The sequence below is a fragment of the Macaca fascicularis genome, chromosome 4 (assembly GCF_037993035.2).
Source record: "Macaca fascicularis isolate 582-1 chromosome 4, T2T-MFA8v1.1".
Taxonomy (NCBI): domain Eukaryota; kingdom Metazoa; phylum Chordata; class Mammalia; order Primates; family Cercopithecidae; genus Macaca; species Macaca fascicularis.
Window position 1 is genome coordinate 116,936,863 of NC_088378.1, and position 15,667 is coordinate 116,952,529.

Here is a 15,667-nt window from a genome sequence, read left to right on the forward strand (position 1 = left end):
GGGGACACAGTCCATGCTGTGAAACTCTCTATGAAGCTCAAATATCCACACAGGGCCTGGCTTTGCAACCTTGGTCTCTTCAGCACCTACTAAGCTATGACTGGCCCAAACAATCTTTAATATCACAAGCAGAATTAAAACTATCTCCAAAGACTGAAGTTGAATAAAAGATTTAAAGTTATACTATGAAAGAGCAATCTGACACAGGGATACTACATTTAATTCCTATGATAATTTTTTGTACCTGTTAAAATTCTTTCAATTATTATAAAAATTTAGTGCCATATAAATATAGCCCCAAAATGGTTGCTATAATTCCAGTTTCATACTGGGTCTGCCTTAACAGGAAAAGCTATTAGGAGTCTTTACAGTAATTTATCTAATGTGAAAAGGAAATGGCCTTATAATAGTTTCCATTGCCTTGTAATTTTTTCCATTTTTTTCTTTTTATAGAAAAAATATAATATTTTTGGGAGAGTGACCATGACTAATAGCAGTGGTAAGGGGGACAAAACCTTTGTGAACAGTGTAACTTTACATTCACCAGGGCTGACAAACTACAGGACATGATGCCTAGAAGAAGGATCATCAGGAAGCCCATAAATTTGTGTTCCCTCAATGTTTCAGGAAAACCAATTATAAAGCCTCAACTGAAATTATAATTAGTAATTAATCCATTTATGTGACTGGATAAAACACAGAATAGGGATGATTCAAAAGCTTCATTACTTTGTTTCTCACCGATGTTCACAATTGGTAAGAAAAATAAGAAGTAATCAACTGCATGCACCAAAAAACCCAAGACAGAAATCATAGGTATTCAGTTTCTTTTGTGCAGGCATTGCTAGTTTGAAAACCAAAACTCTGGTAATACTGGCACTTAGAGGAAAAAAAAGTTTGTGCTGTCATTTTAAAATAAGCATTTAAGGTAAAAACTAACAGTTTGCATGGAGCAGGAAAACAATTAGGTAATGCTAAAACAATGCTAATAATTTAGTGTAATGTATAAAAATCACTTTTACTTAAGTATGTCTTAAGAAAAAAGTACAAATTGTATTTACATAATTACACACTTTGTCTTTGACTTCTTTTTCTTCTTATCATCTTTGTTCATCTTTTCTTTATTTCTCAAACTAATGTATGGAAGGCATCATTAACACTCTGTCTTGTCTTTGCTGATGTTTCAATAAAAGGAATCCCCTAACTGCTTGCTAAGTCCTGAGCCTGTTTTGTGTCTACTATTCTAGAAGGCAAATCACATTTTATTTCCTACTACGACCAAAGGCACATCTTCAGAGTCCTTAAATCTTTTTATTTCTTCTCTATAATTGTGCATATCTTCAAATGATTTAATATTATTTATGGCAAATAAACAAAGAACCCCTCCCCCGCCCACCCAGTCCTCATGTACTGGTCCCTCACTGCATTGTACTCTTCTTGACCTGCTGTGTCGAGAATATCCAAGAGACAGGTTTCTCCATCAATTACTACTTGCTTCCTGTAGGAATCCTCTATTGTTGGCTCATATTCGTCCACAAAATGATTCTGAATTAGCTGTATCGTCAAGGCACTCTTGCTTACGCCACCAGCTCCAACTACCGCAAGTTTATATTCAGTCATGGGAGCCGCTGAGCCTCTGGCCCTGCCGCTGCCTTCAGTGCCTGCGCCAGGCTAGCTCCCAGTCCGAAAGGCGGGGGCCGGGAGTAGTGGTGGAGCTTCATCTAAGCCAGTATTTGTCTTATATACTTTAAGTGAATGTACTTATTCTCAAGGTAAGACACTCAAAGTTCATTCCGTTCTTTAGCAATTTATGATGCAGGATAATGTCAAGCTCTAAAGATTCATTTTATTTCAAAGAACCAGCAAATTTCAGTAGATCTTAATGTTACACAATGCACTAAATAGTAGACCATGCTTCTCCCTGGAGTCATTGTTTTCTAAATTGCAGTGTAGTAGCTAAAAAGCATCTGCAAAAAAGAATAACATTGTGAATCTTATTGAAAGTTTGAGGTCAGTTTTGTCATGGTGCATTCTTCATCATCTGTCAGGTTGTTGGCATGTGAAAGGCCCCTCCAGAGGATAAAGAATATTCTGCTAGAAATAGTCTCCTCCAGTTTTCTCTTCAAACAGTAACTTGGGTCAAAATCATCCTTACTAGGTCACTGTTATAAACAATATTTCGGATATTTTTGACATGTTACTGTGCATTACATCAAATCAAATTTTGATCATGCTTTGTAAAATTCCTGATATGTCTAATGCTATTGTATTCTCCTAGTGAATATTCAAATGTGGCAATAAATAATGTCCAGTACCTATTTCTAATAAGTTTAGTTTGCTTTAAATCCTTATCTGCTAAAAATTTTTCTCTAGATCTTGAAATTACTCCACAGTTTACTAGTGACTATGATACTTAGCTTCCTCATCTTTTGTTTTTTTTTTTTGAGACGGAGTCTCACTCTGTCGCCCAGGTAGGAGTGCAGTGGCGTGGTCTCAGCTCATGGCAACATTCGCCTCCTGGGTTCAAGCAATTCTCCTGCCTCAGCCTCCCAAGTAGCTGGGATTACAGGAGCTCCCTACCACATCCGGCTAATTTTTGTATTTTTAGTAGAGGCAGGGTTTCACCATGTTGGCCAGGCTGGTCTCAAACTCCTGATCTCAAATGATCCACCCACCTTGGCATTCCAAAGTGCTGGGATTACAGGCATGAGCCACCATGCCCGGCCAACAGCTTCCTTATCTTTAAAATGAGATACAGTAGTACCTGTATTATAGGGTTATTATGAGGATTAAAATTTAGTAAGTGAAAGGGTTTATGACAATATTATAATTGAAATATGATGTCAAAATAAATTTGTTTACCTGAGTAGGATGAAATGCTTCTTTAAGAGGAATCATTTAAATTTCTTACATACTTTTATTTGCACATTGCAGCAAAATACATGCATGTTAAACTACCAGCATAACTTAATTCATGAATGCATTTATATACATGAGGATCTTCATGGCCCCAGGAACACATTAAACTTTTCTGATACAATTTTTCTTTACTTAGAATTTGTTTTCTTCTTCATATATTGCTTTTCATTTGTTTATACTGTACTTTCATCTATATAATATGCATTAAAATGTAAAGATGTTTGCTTTTTCAAGTAATCAATTTTGACAAACTTTTTATCATATGAAAAATTAATAGGTAAGCACTCAAACATTGATGAATAAAGATACTAAACAGCAGTAGCTATAGGCAGATCACCCACCCGCTACCCTCTGTTTCCAAACAGAAGTAATCAGCCCTTCCTCTAATTTCATGTTCTTTCTCCCAGTGGTGGAGTGTTCTAGATTGTATCAGTCTAGCTTGTTATTTTGATTTCCATCAGGAACTGGATCCATCTTTACTGAAGCGCAGATAGATGACATCATAGAAATAAATTGTATTAGTCTGACATAATTGTTCTGTATGCAATCTTTGCATTTATGGAGGAAAAGGTTAGTTTTCTTTAGTGCACTAATCCAAGACTTGCTCTCTTCCTCCATTGTAAAAAGCAGTAAATTGATAATACTGTTTTAGTGATAGCTGTCATATAACTTACTATAAATTATACAGCTCTTAAACTGCCCTCATTTTCTCTTTGGAGAGGCCTTATTAAATAAAAGCACCATGCTGCTGCAACTACAGTGAGGTTTCAAAAAGCCAAATCTCCTCACATTGCTTGTATCCTTTAAATCCTTCAATGTTTTTCTGCTCCTTCAAGTCAAATACACAGACTTCCCTGATCTAGCATGCGTCTGCCTACCCAGCCTCATCCCACCTACCCCTGCCATTCATTCTGAACTCCATCTGGGTTGGGTGCTTAAATATTCTGGAATATGTGACACTCTTTCTGCATATTCCTGGTATCTCTTTTTACCCCCCTTGTCCTCCTATAAATAACATAAATACCACTCTGCTTAACTCTCCTAAACAAGAAAACTTGATTCATCTTTCTGGTCATAGAACATATTTTTATTGTAGTATTTTTGTCACTGTTTACTTCATGTCTCTTTCTGCCACTGTTGTTTGGCTCCTAAAGGTAGGGCTTAAGATCTTTGTCAGAGTTATTCAAATTGTCAAGTTATTTTTCTTTGTACATTGCTTCAAAGAAAAATAAGCATTTTAGAATTTTAAAAGAAAATAAAGGCACTTATGATTTTTTATGTTTTTAATAAGACAAGGATAATAATGGGCAAATTTGAGAAAATAGTACGGTAAATTAAAATCGTGTGTAAGGTCAGTTGGATAAATAACATTTATTGAGTGCCTTCAATGTCTCAGGCATTTTACTGGATTCTTTTTATTTGTTAACAAAGAGTTGTTAAGAACTTGGAAAATAATGATGAAAGCTTGACTGTAAGATAAAAGAAAAAAACAGTTCTAGTTATTGATATCTCAAATGGAAAAATTTATAACCATCTTTATACGTACCAGATATTCAAATAAAGCATAGAAAGAAACAGATTAACATGGAACTCTAGTTGATTAGTTTCCAGGACATAGGCCTAACAGTTGAGGACTGTTCATTGATTTGGATAGACAAACAGTAGCAATTACCTCAGTGTATATAAATTATGGGTTCCTAGATTATAATAAATTAAGATGTATTATGGTTGAGCTATTATTGAACAAATTTAGTTCAAATGAGTTACATTTTTACTCCTTTTTATAAGATAGCATTATGGATCATGTGCTAAAAATCAGTAATCAGTTTTGGGTTTTGTATCTTTTTGTATGAACAAACAGAAGACATAAACAGTAAATTCTTGAGTATACTATAGATATTCTTGACTTACAATGGGGTTATGTGTTGATAAACCCATAAAAAGTATCTTAGTTGAGGAGAGGCCAAGATAGTGAATTAGCAGCAGCTGCAGTCCACGGCACTCACAGAGAGGAATGAGAGGAGGTGGAACTATGGGTTTAACATTTTATACATGTGGACAATATATGTGTGCATACGTACAAATGGTACAAATATACATTTGTAGACAATATGTACAAAAGTCATGTGACAAGTTCAGGAAACTTAAAGAGAGCCGGTAAGCCTAGAATGCAGAGAAAAGGGATAGAATATTGCAAAATGAGGCCAAACATGGTTCCTCATACCTGTAATCCCAGCACTTTGGGAGGCTGAGGTGGGCAGATCATGAGGTCAGGAGATTGAAACCAGCCTGACAAACATGGTGAAACCCCGTCTCTACTAAAAATAGCTGGGCATGGTGGAGTGCATCTGTAATCCCAGCTACTCAAGAGGCTGAGGCAGGAGCACTGCTTGAACCTGGGAGGTGGAGGTTCCAGTGAGCCGAGATCCCACCACTGCACTCCAGTCTAGGTGACAGAGCAAGACTCCGTCTTAAAAAAAAAAAAAAAAAAAAAAAAAAAAAAAAAGAATATTGCAAGATGTGGTTGAAGAATTAGGATCTTGTATGCCAAGTCAATTTTTTTTTTAATCCTAGAAGCAATGAGAGGTTTCTGAAGAGTTTCAATGAAGATGACATTATCATATTTGTCTTTTTAAAGATCTCTCTGATTGTAGTGTGTACAATGAATTGGGGGAAGGCAGCATGAATGAGAGAAAACAAGTTAAACAGCTACTACAATGGTCCAGGTAAGACTTGGCTGTTTTTTGAACTTTAATGGCAGTGAAAATTTTAAAAATTATAATAGATATAAATTTTAATAGATTAAAGAGATGATTAAGGAGAAAAATAACAGGTCTTGGTTATGGGATGGTTATGAGTTTTGTGGATAAGAGATACTTTAAAGATGTTTAGTTCTCTTAGATGTAACTCCATGGATCCTGGTGCCACCTAATGATATGGTAAATGCTGGAAATTAATAAATAATCTTCATAAATTAATGAGTAATAGGTATGTAAACACGTAAGCTTTATCTGATATACACAGAACCTTATGTTGTAACTCATTCAGACTTCAGTTTCATGACCAAGACCAGGTCAGACCTGGCTGGAAAAGTGCATATCATGGATTCACTGTTGGGCACATTGAATTTAATGTGATTTTGATAGTGAAAATGCAGACTAGCTGATTTTTCTAGATTACAGTGGTAGTCATTAGTGCTACTATGCCTTATGCTTGTTTCATATCGCCTGGGAGAAAGAGTATAGGGAAGTAGTAATAAAGGAAGGAGTACAATTAAAGGCTGAAGAACTAAGATATTTTATGGCTGACATAGAGAATAAATTTGCATGGGAGATGCAAGAATTAGAACATTTTCACTGTGCCAAATGCAGATTGGTCAGGTAAGATTAAGATAAAGGTAACTGCTATCAAAAATATATAGTACATCACAGATAGAGCTCTTCTGTCTTCACTAAAAGAGGACAAACGTTTGGATAATGGGTATAATCTCTACCCCATCAAGAAAAGGCCAATTCTTGGAATTATAATCAGAATATAAATACTGGCTCTGCAAATAAATTAAATGGGTCATAGAGACCTAACAGAATGTTAAACTCTTTCCTCATGCCTACAACAATCGTTAAAGGTATATAGTGACTGTTGTTAGAAGGGCATACAATTAGCGAATTCAAGTAATGGCAATATTTGGGAATGATGTAAATAGTTATTATCTTTAGATATATACTTATAGTGCCATGCATAAAAAGTGTCTGAAAATACAGATGTGAGAGTCAGCTCTTAAGGAAAAATGAGCAGAGAAGATCTGAGTTGGGTAGTGGTGGAAAAGCCCACCAGCCAATGGATTCGTGTTGAAATAAGGACTTCATTTTGGTGTTCAAGCTGTTAAGTACTCAATTATCCTTAAAATGCATTTCTTCCTTGATTTGAACAGCAACATTCTTACCCTGTGCTCTTCTTAGTCTCTTTGTCTTAAACCTCAGAACTTTCTATCACTCTCTGTCAGATATTCCCACCAATATTTTATAGACACCTAAAGTTCAATATGTCTACCTCGCAACTATGTACGTTTATTATGCATCCAAAAATAAATGAACAAATTTTCAAAACTGTGGCTAAACGGTATGTGATACAATCAACTTGTTGAAATGTCTGGTGAGGGGATATCTGTGGCAACCTTCCCAAAGCATTATAGTGAATATTCCAAGTCTAATTTGTCTTCAGATGACTTTTAGGAGGTATCAGTAACAGAAGAAGGTGAGGGAGAAGGAGGGAAAAAAGCAGAAGAGTAGAGGAGAGCGGAATGAGAATTATGTGAAACGGCACCATTAAATGCCTAATAAATAATGTAATAATATTGCTGTTAAAGCCAAAAAAGCCTTCAATATGTCAAACTTAAACTAAACATACTGTTTAAGTAGCACACACAATTTATTGAATTTATACAGGAACACTATCCGCTCCATGAATATCTGCCCCAGCATTCTTTACTGGCACATGTTACAGTTTGGCCCCACTAAACAAAAAGCCTGTCATAATTACGAAAACTGGTTTTGTACAAAAATTAGCATGAATATAGTGGGAGAATGGCTGTTTGAAATTTATTAAGAGGGTGTGTGAATTCTGACCCTCTTCATTTTTTTCAGGCTGAAACTATAATCAATTTCCCTGTCTTCTTGGTATCTCTCTTCCTCATTGGTGATATCATGTTTTACTTTTTACTTCCTTGTATTACTGTGATCCTTTTTACTTTTCACCTCCTTGTATCACTTCCATGATCTCTTACCAGCTACTATTCTCTATTATTTCCCAAAACTTTGAACGGTCTTTTTGGTTGCAGACCCAGCCTATAGTATCTGTGGAGCCTGATAAGAAGCCCCTATACCTGTGGGAAAGTAGCTTGTAGGTTTTCCCAGGTCAAAGTGTTCATGAGTATCAGGGCTTTTGATCTCTTATTATTGGACAGATAAAGCAAATTTTGCCGAAATTTTATTCTGGGTCATCAGATTTAAAGTATTCCATTGGCATTAACACATCTATAGATACCCTGTTTAAAACCATGTTAATAAAAATAAAACTAGGATGTCATGTGAACAAAATATTTCATATTCTTTATTCTTTATTTTCTCAAAGAAGTGTCTACGAAGAACAAGCCCAGTAACCTATTAAATAAGAAAAACAATAGAATTTTATTGTCATAATGCATGGGTATTTTTTTACTACTATTTTACTGAATTTGTATTGATCTAATACATTCTCTTTTTGTTTTTGGAAAAGTAAGATGAGATCATTACTTTAATTCTGAATAATGCAAAGAAAATACAAGAGAAAGGGAAATAACTGGGATAAACTAGACAGGCCTTAGTCCCTTGGCAATCACACACTGCAGGAAGAGCTGTGTCCCTCTCAGGTGCATGTCTTGAAACAAAGTGGAACAACAAAGATAGACTCTAATTTCTCCACAGCAACACTAGATTGGTACCAATGTACTTGTTTTTGGAAGCATGGACTAAAGGGAAACCCTTGTGTTCTTTCAAACAGAGACCTTCTTGTTCAGATCTTTTGGGCTTTTTGGTACTTTTATTAATTACAACAAAACTAACCTGTTCCTTACCAATTCTGAAGCTCCAAGAAACTCTTGTAATTGTTGAGTAGGGGCAGACCAGACACATGGAATTCAAGTTAACTGTAGTCCATGGTAACAATTAGCACATCTTACAGATCAGTAGGCGCTCCACCTGACCCCATAATGACTAGTGAAAAAGAATGACTGCCAAGTTAGAAAACTGTCATCTTACATATTTTCCTTTGCCTCAATAACTGCATCACTCCATTCCCATCTCAATCCAGCCTAAACCATCCCCAATTAGTGAACACTACATCTATGATGTCATCAAAATAGACTGGCTTAATATTGCAAGTGTAAGTTTGGTGTTCGTGCTCCCCTTTTTATACACACTGATACTTTTTAGGTTCTCATCATTTTTCACCTGAAATATCTTAAAGGCCTCATAAATCTTCTCTATACACCTTATATTGTCCTTATGTAATCCATTTGTCATACTGCTTTGTCAGATTGATCTTTCTAAACTATGAATTTGATCAGTCACTCCTCTTCTTAAAAACTTGCAATGGTGGGGCAGAGCACAGGGACTGATGCTTACATAAATAATTACATAATCCCAGCATTTTGGGAGGCTGAAGCAGGAGAATCACTTGAGCCCATGAGTTCAAGACCAGCCTGAGCAATGTGATGAAACCTTGTTTCTACAAAAAAAAAAAAAAAAAAAGCCAGGTGTGGTATAGTCCCAGCTACTTAGGAGGCTGAGGTGGGAGGATTGCTTGAGGCTGGGAAGTCAAGGCTTCAGTGAACTGTGATGAAGCCACAGCAGTCCAGCCTGGGCAACAGAGCAAAACTATGTTTTTATTTGCAAAATAAACAAACAAACTTTTAATGGCTTCACAATGCTTACAAAATAAAATCTAAACTTTATTTCATGGCCTGTTCTTTATGATGTTGCAAGCCATGTTCTCTGAAGTCACCTTTTATTATGCCCTTTCTTCTTCTCACCCCATAAAAAAATTATTTTTAGTGAGCCAAATATGTTATGTGGTTTTATACAGTTAGAGCCTACCTGTTTCCTCTCTCTGATTATCTTTGCCTTTACCTCTTCTTTACTAATTTATCTGGCAAGTTCATGCTCATCATTTTAGATAAAACTCAAAATATTCTATTCTCAGTGAAGCATATGAGACCCTCAAAGTTATCTATTTTCTCCTCTCTGCCACCATGGAATATTGCACATGTTATTAAATATGATAATTATTTAAACATGATTTCTATCTTTTAACCCAGAATTTGCTAAGGAAATCTGGACACAGAGCACAAGCAAACCTGGCACATAACCAGTACTTAATAAGCTATTCCGCCATCATTTCCGACTCAATAAATCCAAACCAGAATTCTTCAGCTTCCACCTAATGTTCTCCAATCTTCTGTTCCTGTTAAAGGTGTTATTTTTCTTGCCATTTAGGGTTAAAATATTAGAATCTGCTCTGAGTCAGCCTTCTGCTTAATTCAGCGTTGTCCAACCAGGAAATATGCTCACTCTAGTAAATAGAATACAGAGCCTTCAAGGTTTTTCTCTCAAAGGAGAGTCTTCTAATGGTATCCCCAAGGATCTCTGAGTTGTACTTTCCCTTGCTTCAGTTACCAGAGGCAACAAAATTCTTACCACAGACAGGCACATACTATTTTCCTTTTAACACTGTGGCCTAAACATTAGCATATGTTCTCCTTCTGATTTAATGTAGGACAGTAAAATAGATTAGAAACTTTAAAAGCTTTAACTAGCTGCTAACTTTTTTTAAAAAGATAAACTTGGTAATTGGAAAACATATAAACATAGGAAGACTTTCACAGCACATATTTCTGATACTTCTCAACAAATTTGCCCCTTAGAGTTGTTGGTTTTGCCATATTTTAAAAATCAGTCTTGAAACAGTTGTTATATCAGTATTCAAAGTACATATAACTTTGTAGGCAACTTGTCTGAGTTACTTGCTTCCTGAGTTCCAGTCTGCCTCTATGTGGGCACCATCTTATCACCCAAGCTCAAAGAGCTGTTATTGGTAATTTTGATCAAGAAGACTTTTCTACAGAGCTTTTAGGTCTTTTGGTGCCCAATCCATTTCTTATCAGAGAGATCCCTTTCTTCCAGTAATGCCAATGGCAAGCATACTGTACATGAGGTCCCACTACTCTTCATCCATCACTTCTCTCACATTCCATTCATCTAAACTTGTCACATGGTCTCACACTGTTACAAGAGAGATAAGGTATCTAGTCTTCCTGTGTGCTCAGGAGAGAGAGAGAGAAGAATTAAATGTGAGTGTGCACTAATAATTTCCCCAGTAGACTGTTTTGGTTTAGTAGGATTTACAATACAGCTTCAGAAACCAACTATTTTTCTAATTGTGTTTCTTGAGGAAAATGCACTTTAAGTCCCAAACAACTGACTTAAATTGTTATGACTCAATCTTTTGGGGATAGGATGTCGAGGGTATCAGTTTTTTCAGTAAGATTGTAAGTCTTTTAAAGACAAGGACTTTTCTTGCACTCCCATTATATATTTAGAAAACTTTCAATTAAACATAAGATGCTTAATTCCTAATTCATTAACTAAATCAACAAAGTCTGATTAAATAACTTTCTGATGAGATCTGTGAGAAGAATTTCCTGCTTTTATTTTCTTTATAAAACTCTCTATTTGCAAATAATTACATAAAGATTTAGCAGTAATGTAGTGATCCATTAAATTGTCAACCCATTGAATTACTATTCAATGGAATTAGATGTTTGATGGCCAGACACGGTGGTTCACACTTGTAATCCCAGCACTTTGGGAGGCCAAGACAAGCGGATCACTTGACCTCAGGAGTTTGAGACCAGCCTGGCCAACATGGCGAAACTCTGTCTCTACTAAAGATACAAAAATTAGCCAGGCGTGGTGGTGGGTGCCTGTAATCTCAGCTACTTGGGAGACTGAGGCAAGAGAATCTCATGAACATGAATGCAAGAGGCAGAGGTTGCAGTGAGCTGAGATCAGGCCACTGCACTCTAGCCTGGGTGACAGAACAAGACCACGTCTCAAAAAAAAAAAAAAAAAAAAAAAAAAAAAAAAAAAGATGCGGTTTGAATACATTTGATTGATAGTGTGATTCTATTATTTTAATAATTTTTGTTACATGTGTATGTCCAATAAATGAAACCTCCCAGGAGCATGGTTTTAAATTCATATTATTATGATTAGATACCACTCAATCATCAATCATTACAGAGCCAACCCTGCCACATTGAAGCCTAAGACAAAAAGAGAAATCATTATTATTCATCATACCATTATTAACATTTCGATATTTTGATCATACTGGAACTTTTTGCATTAATTTTGATTCTTTAAAATATTGCATTGAACATTTTTTTTGATTACTGTGTTTTGGCACTTCCTTAAATTTTGCACCAGAAATGAAGATCTTTTTCCCTCCACTCTAGTCCCAGCCTGATAGCCATGCCTAACTTCCAGAGTGTGGGGAAGCATTATCTGCCTTATAGACTAGAGAAAGAAAAATGAGGAAAGTACTAATGACTAATATATCCAGTTAAAGTAATAAGTTATAATGCAGAATTGTTTGTTGAAGGAAAAATGATACAACTCAAAGGATAATTTTATTCATCAAGTAATAGAATTTTCCTCATCAAAAAATGAAAAATTTGATTTAATTCTATAGAGATATGATTTATAGTCCCATCAGTAATAAACCCCTTCTTTTTTTCCTCTAGAAGCCTTACTTGATTATTTTACTCCAAAAAATCTATATTTGAAAGTCATGGAGTCAGACAGTTTTTTCAAACAATTAAGATGTAATTATTGCATTGCTATTATCTAAAAACTCCTGTTGGAATTTTTTTTTTTTTTGAGATGGAGTCTTGCTCTATCGCCCAGGCTGGAGTGCAGTGGCGCGATCTTGGCTCACTGCAAGCTCCGCCTCCCGGTTTCACGCCATTCTCCTGCCTCAGCCTCTTGAGTAGCTGGGACTACAGGCGCCCGCCACCAGGCCTGGCTAAGTTTTTGTAATTTTAGTAGAGACGGGGTTTCACCGTGTTAGCCAGGATGGTCTCGATCTCCTGACCTCGTGATCCGCCCGCCTCGGCCTCCCAAAGTGCTGGGATAACAGGCGTGAGCCACAGCGTCCGGCCGGATTTTAATGTTAGTACTTCTTGGATTTGACTTTTTCAGGTACTCTAAAATGTTTACCTTAACTCAGTTTGTTTTGTATTTTTATCATTTTTTGTTATTCCTAGTTTGCAATGATTTTTCTCTAACAAAAACCATCAAATAATAGCAGAAATAAAAAGTATATAAAATTTTTAAAGTATCTGAATTTTAAGAAACAAAATCATCTAAATAATCCTCATTTAATTTCCTCCAGGATTCTATATTAAAATGCTGTAGAAAAATTCTATTCCATAATATGTATGTGGTTTATTTTTTCTAAAGAAATGTTTCGAGTATGTAGTAATACATTCATTTTAAACAATATTGGTTCTAATAATTGTGTTTGGTTAGCCAAAAACTAAAATAAAATCTAAAAAGGAGATAGAGAAAAAATGCTAACTAATATAAGCACCTGCATATTTCATCAGCATTATCAATGTATCTATTCTACATGATATTTTATAGTCTGGTCTAGCTTTAATACCGGAAAAGAAAAAAAAAAAAAAAACCTTTCAAATAAAAGCCAGATTTATCCCTGTAGAGAGTACTAATTCTCAGAACACATTTCTCTGTTTCATCTTTCTTTTCTTATAACTGTAGTTCATATGTCTCTGTGTTTGGCTTATTGCTTCATCACTACCTTTACATCAGTAATAACAGTTCTTATGAAAGGGCTAGAAAATCTTAACTTCATCATAACATTCGTTTATTCTCTTGGCTTCTGACTCCAAAGTAGAAACACGAATGTTCAACCATAACTATGTGGCCTCTTCTACTTGCTAGGAAGCTCCAAGGGAGATAATATCAAGGGAGATTTGTTTATTTTTTGAACACTTTGAAATTCCATGCTGTGGCAGGCAAAAGCCTGCAGTCAATCACTCCAGCAACGCTCACCCAAAGCAATTTTATTACCCCCCAAATATTTATTATTTCTTGCATAGAACATCTATTGAGTGATGTTATGAATAAAATTAGGTCCTGAGACAATTCAGAAAATATGTAAGGGACCTCCTTTTTAAAAAATTTACCATATGGGAGCAAGATGGTGGAATAGAAAGCTTCACTGATTGTCCCCCACCCCATCCCCTGCAAGGACACCAAGTTAACAACTATCTACACAGAGAAAACACCTTCATAAGAACCAAAAATCAGGCCGGGCGCGGTGGCTCAAGCCTGTAATCCCAGCACTTTGGGAGGCCGAGACAGGCAGATCACAAGGTCAGGAGATCGAGACCATCCTGGCGAACACAGTGAAACCCCGTCTCTACTAAAAATACATAAAAAACTAGCCGGGCGAGGTGGCGGGCGCCTGTAGTCCCAGCTACTTGGGAGGCTGAGGCAGGAGAATGGAGTAAACCCGGGAGGCGGAGCTTGCAGTGAGCTGAGATCCGGCCACTGCACTCCAGCCTGGGCGACAGAGCGAGACTCCGTCTCAAAAAAAAAAAAAAAAAAAAAAAAAGAACCAAAAATCAGGTGAGTACTCATAGTACCTTGTTTGCACTTCATATTGCTGAAAGAGGCACTGAAGAGATAGAGATAACAGTCTTGAATTACTGACATCACCCCTCCCCCATCCCCTGAAGCACAGGCTGGTGCAGAGTCTCTGGGCACTAGAGGAGGGAGAACACAGCAATGGTGAGGCATTTAACTCACTGCTGTCCTGTTAGAGCACAAAAGAAAACTGGATCAAACACAGCTGAAGCCTAGCCATGGACGGAGTATTTCAACCAGCCCTAGTTAGATGGGAATCACTGATCCAGCAGTCCAAAGTTGAGTGATTGCAAACCTTGCCACTGAGGGCTACAGCACTCTGTGTCTCCAAGTAAACTTGAAGGGCAGTCAAGGCCATAAGGACTGCATCTCTTAAGTGAGTCCTAGTGCTAAACTAGGTCCAGGGACAGTGGACTGGGCTGGCATATGACATACTGAAATACCAACTGGGGCACCCAAAGGAGTGCTGGCATCACCCCTCCCTTAACCCCAGGCTGCATAGCTCAGGGCTCCAGAAGTGACCTCTTCCTTCACTTGAGGTGAGGAGAGGAAACAGTGAGGAGGACTTGCATCTAGGACACCAGCTCAGCCATAGCAGGATAGGTCACTGATCAGAGTTGTGAGGCTCCCCATTCCAGACCCCATTCCAGATCCAGTCCCCCCAGATGACTTATCTAGACACACCCTGGGACAGAAGGGAACCTGCTACTTTGAAGGAAACAACACAATCCTGGCAGGATTCATCACATGCTAACTGAAGAGTCCTTGGGTCCTGAACAAACGGAAGCAATACTCAGGTACTACATCAAGTGCCTTGGGTGAGCCTCTGAGACATGCTGACCTCATGTGAGACTCAGCACATTACCAGCTATGGTGTCCATGGGGCAAAACTTCTGCTTGAGAAAAGCAGAGAGAAAAGTAAAGTAAAGGGGATTCTGTCTTGCACCAGAGCAGCCACAGTGGGGTAAAGCACCAAGCAGTCTCTTGGGTCCCCAATTCCAGGACTTGACTCATGGATGGCACTTCTGGACCTGCGCTGGGCCAGAAGGGAGTCCACTGCCCTGAAGGATGAGTCCAAGGCCAGGCAGCATTCATGACAAGCTTATTTAAGAGACCTTGGGCCTTAAAGAAACATTGAAGGTAGTCTGGAAGTATTCCTTGTGGCTTGGAGTGGTGGTGGCTATGGGACAAGTCTCCTCTGCCTTTGGAAAGGAGAGGAAAGAGTGGGAAGGATTACATCTTGTGGTGTGAGTTCCAGATCTGCTGCAATACAATAGAATACCAGGTAGACTTCTAAGGTTTTTAACTCTAGCCCCTGACTCCTGGAAGGTACTCTGGACCCACACCTGGCCTGGGGAAACTCACTATCTGGAAGGGAAGAAGACAGGTCTAGCTGGCTTTGCATCTTGCTGATTGTAGAGCAGCAGGGCCTTGAGGAAACATAAGCAGTATTCGGGGAGTGGTTACAGTAGGCCTTGGGC

At 37.4% G+C, this 15,667-nt stretch overlaps 1 pseudogene; it reads right to left on the minus strand.

Annotated features, from left to right (window-relative positions):
* Window positions 1–1,057: 1,057 nt before the first annotated feature.
* LOC102128816 (GTPase KRas pseudogene) lies at window positions 1,058–1,620 on the minus strand (annotated as a pseudogene).
* Window positions 1,621–15,667: the final 14,047 nt, after the last annotated feature.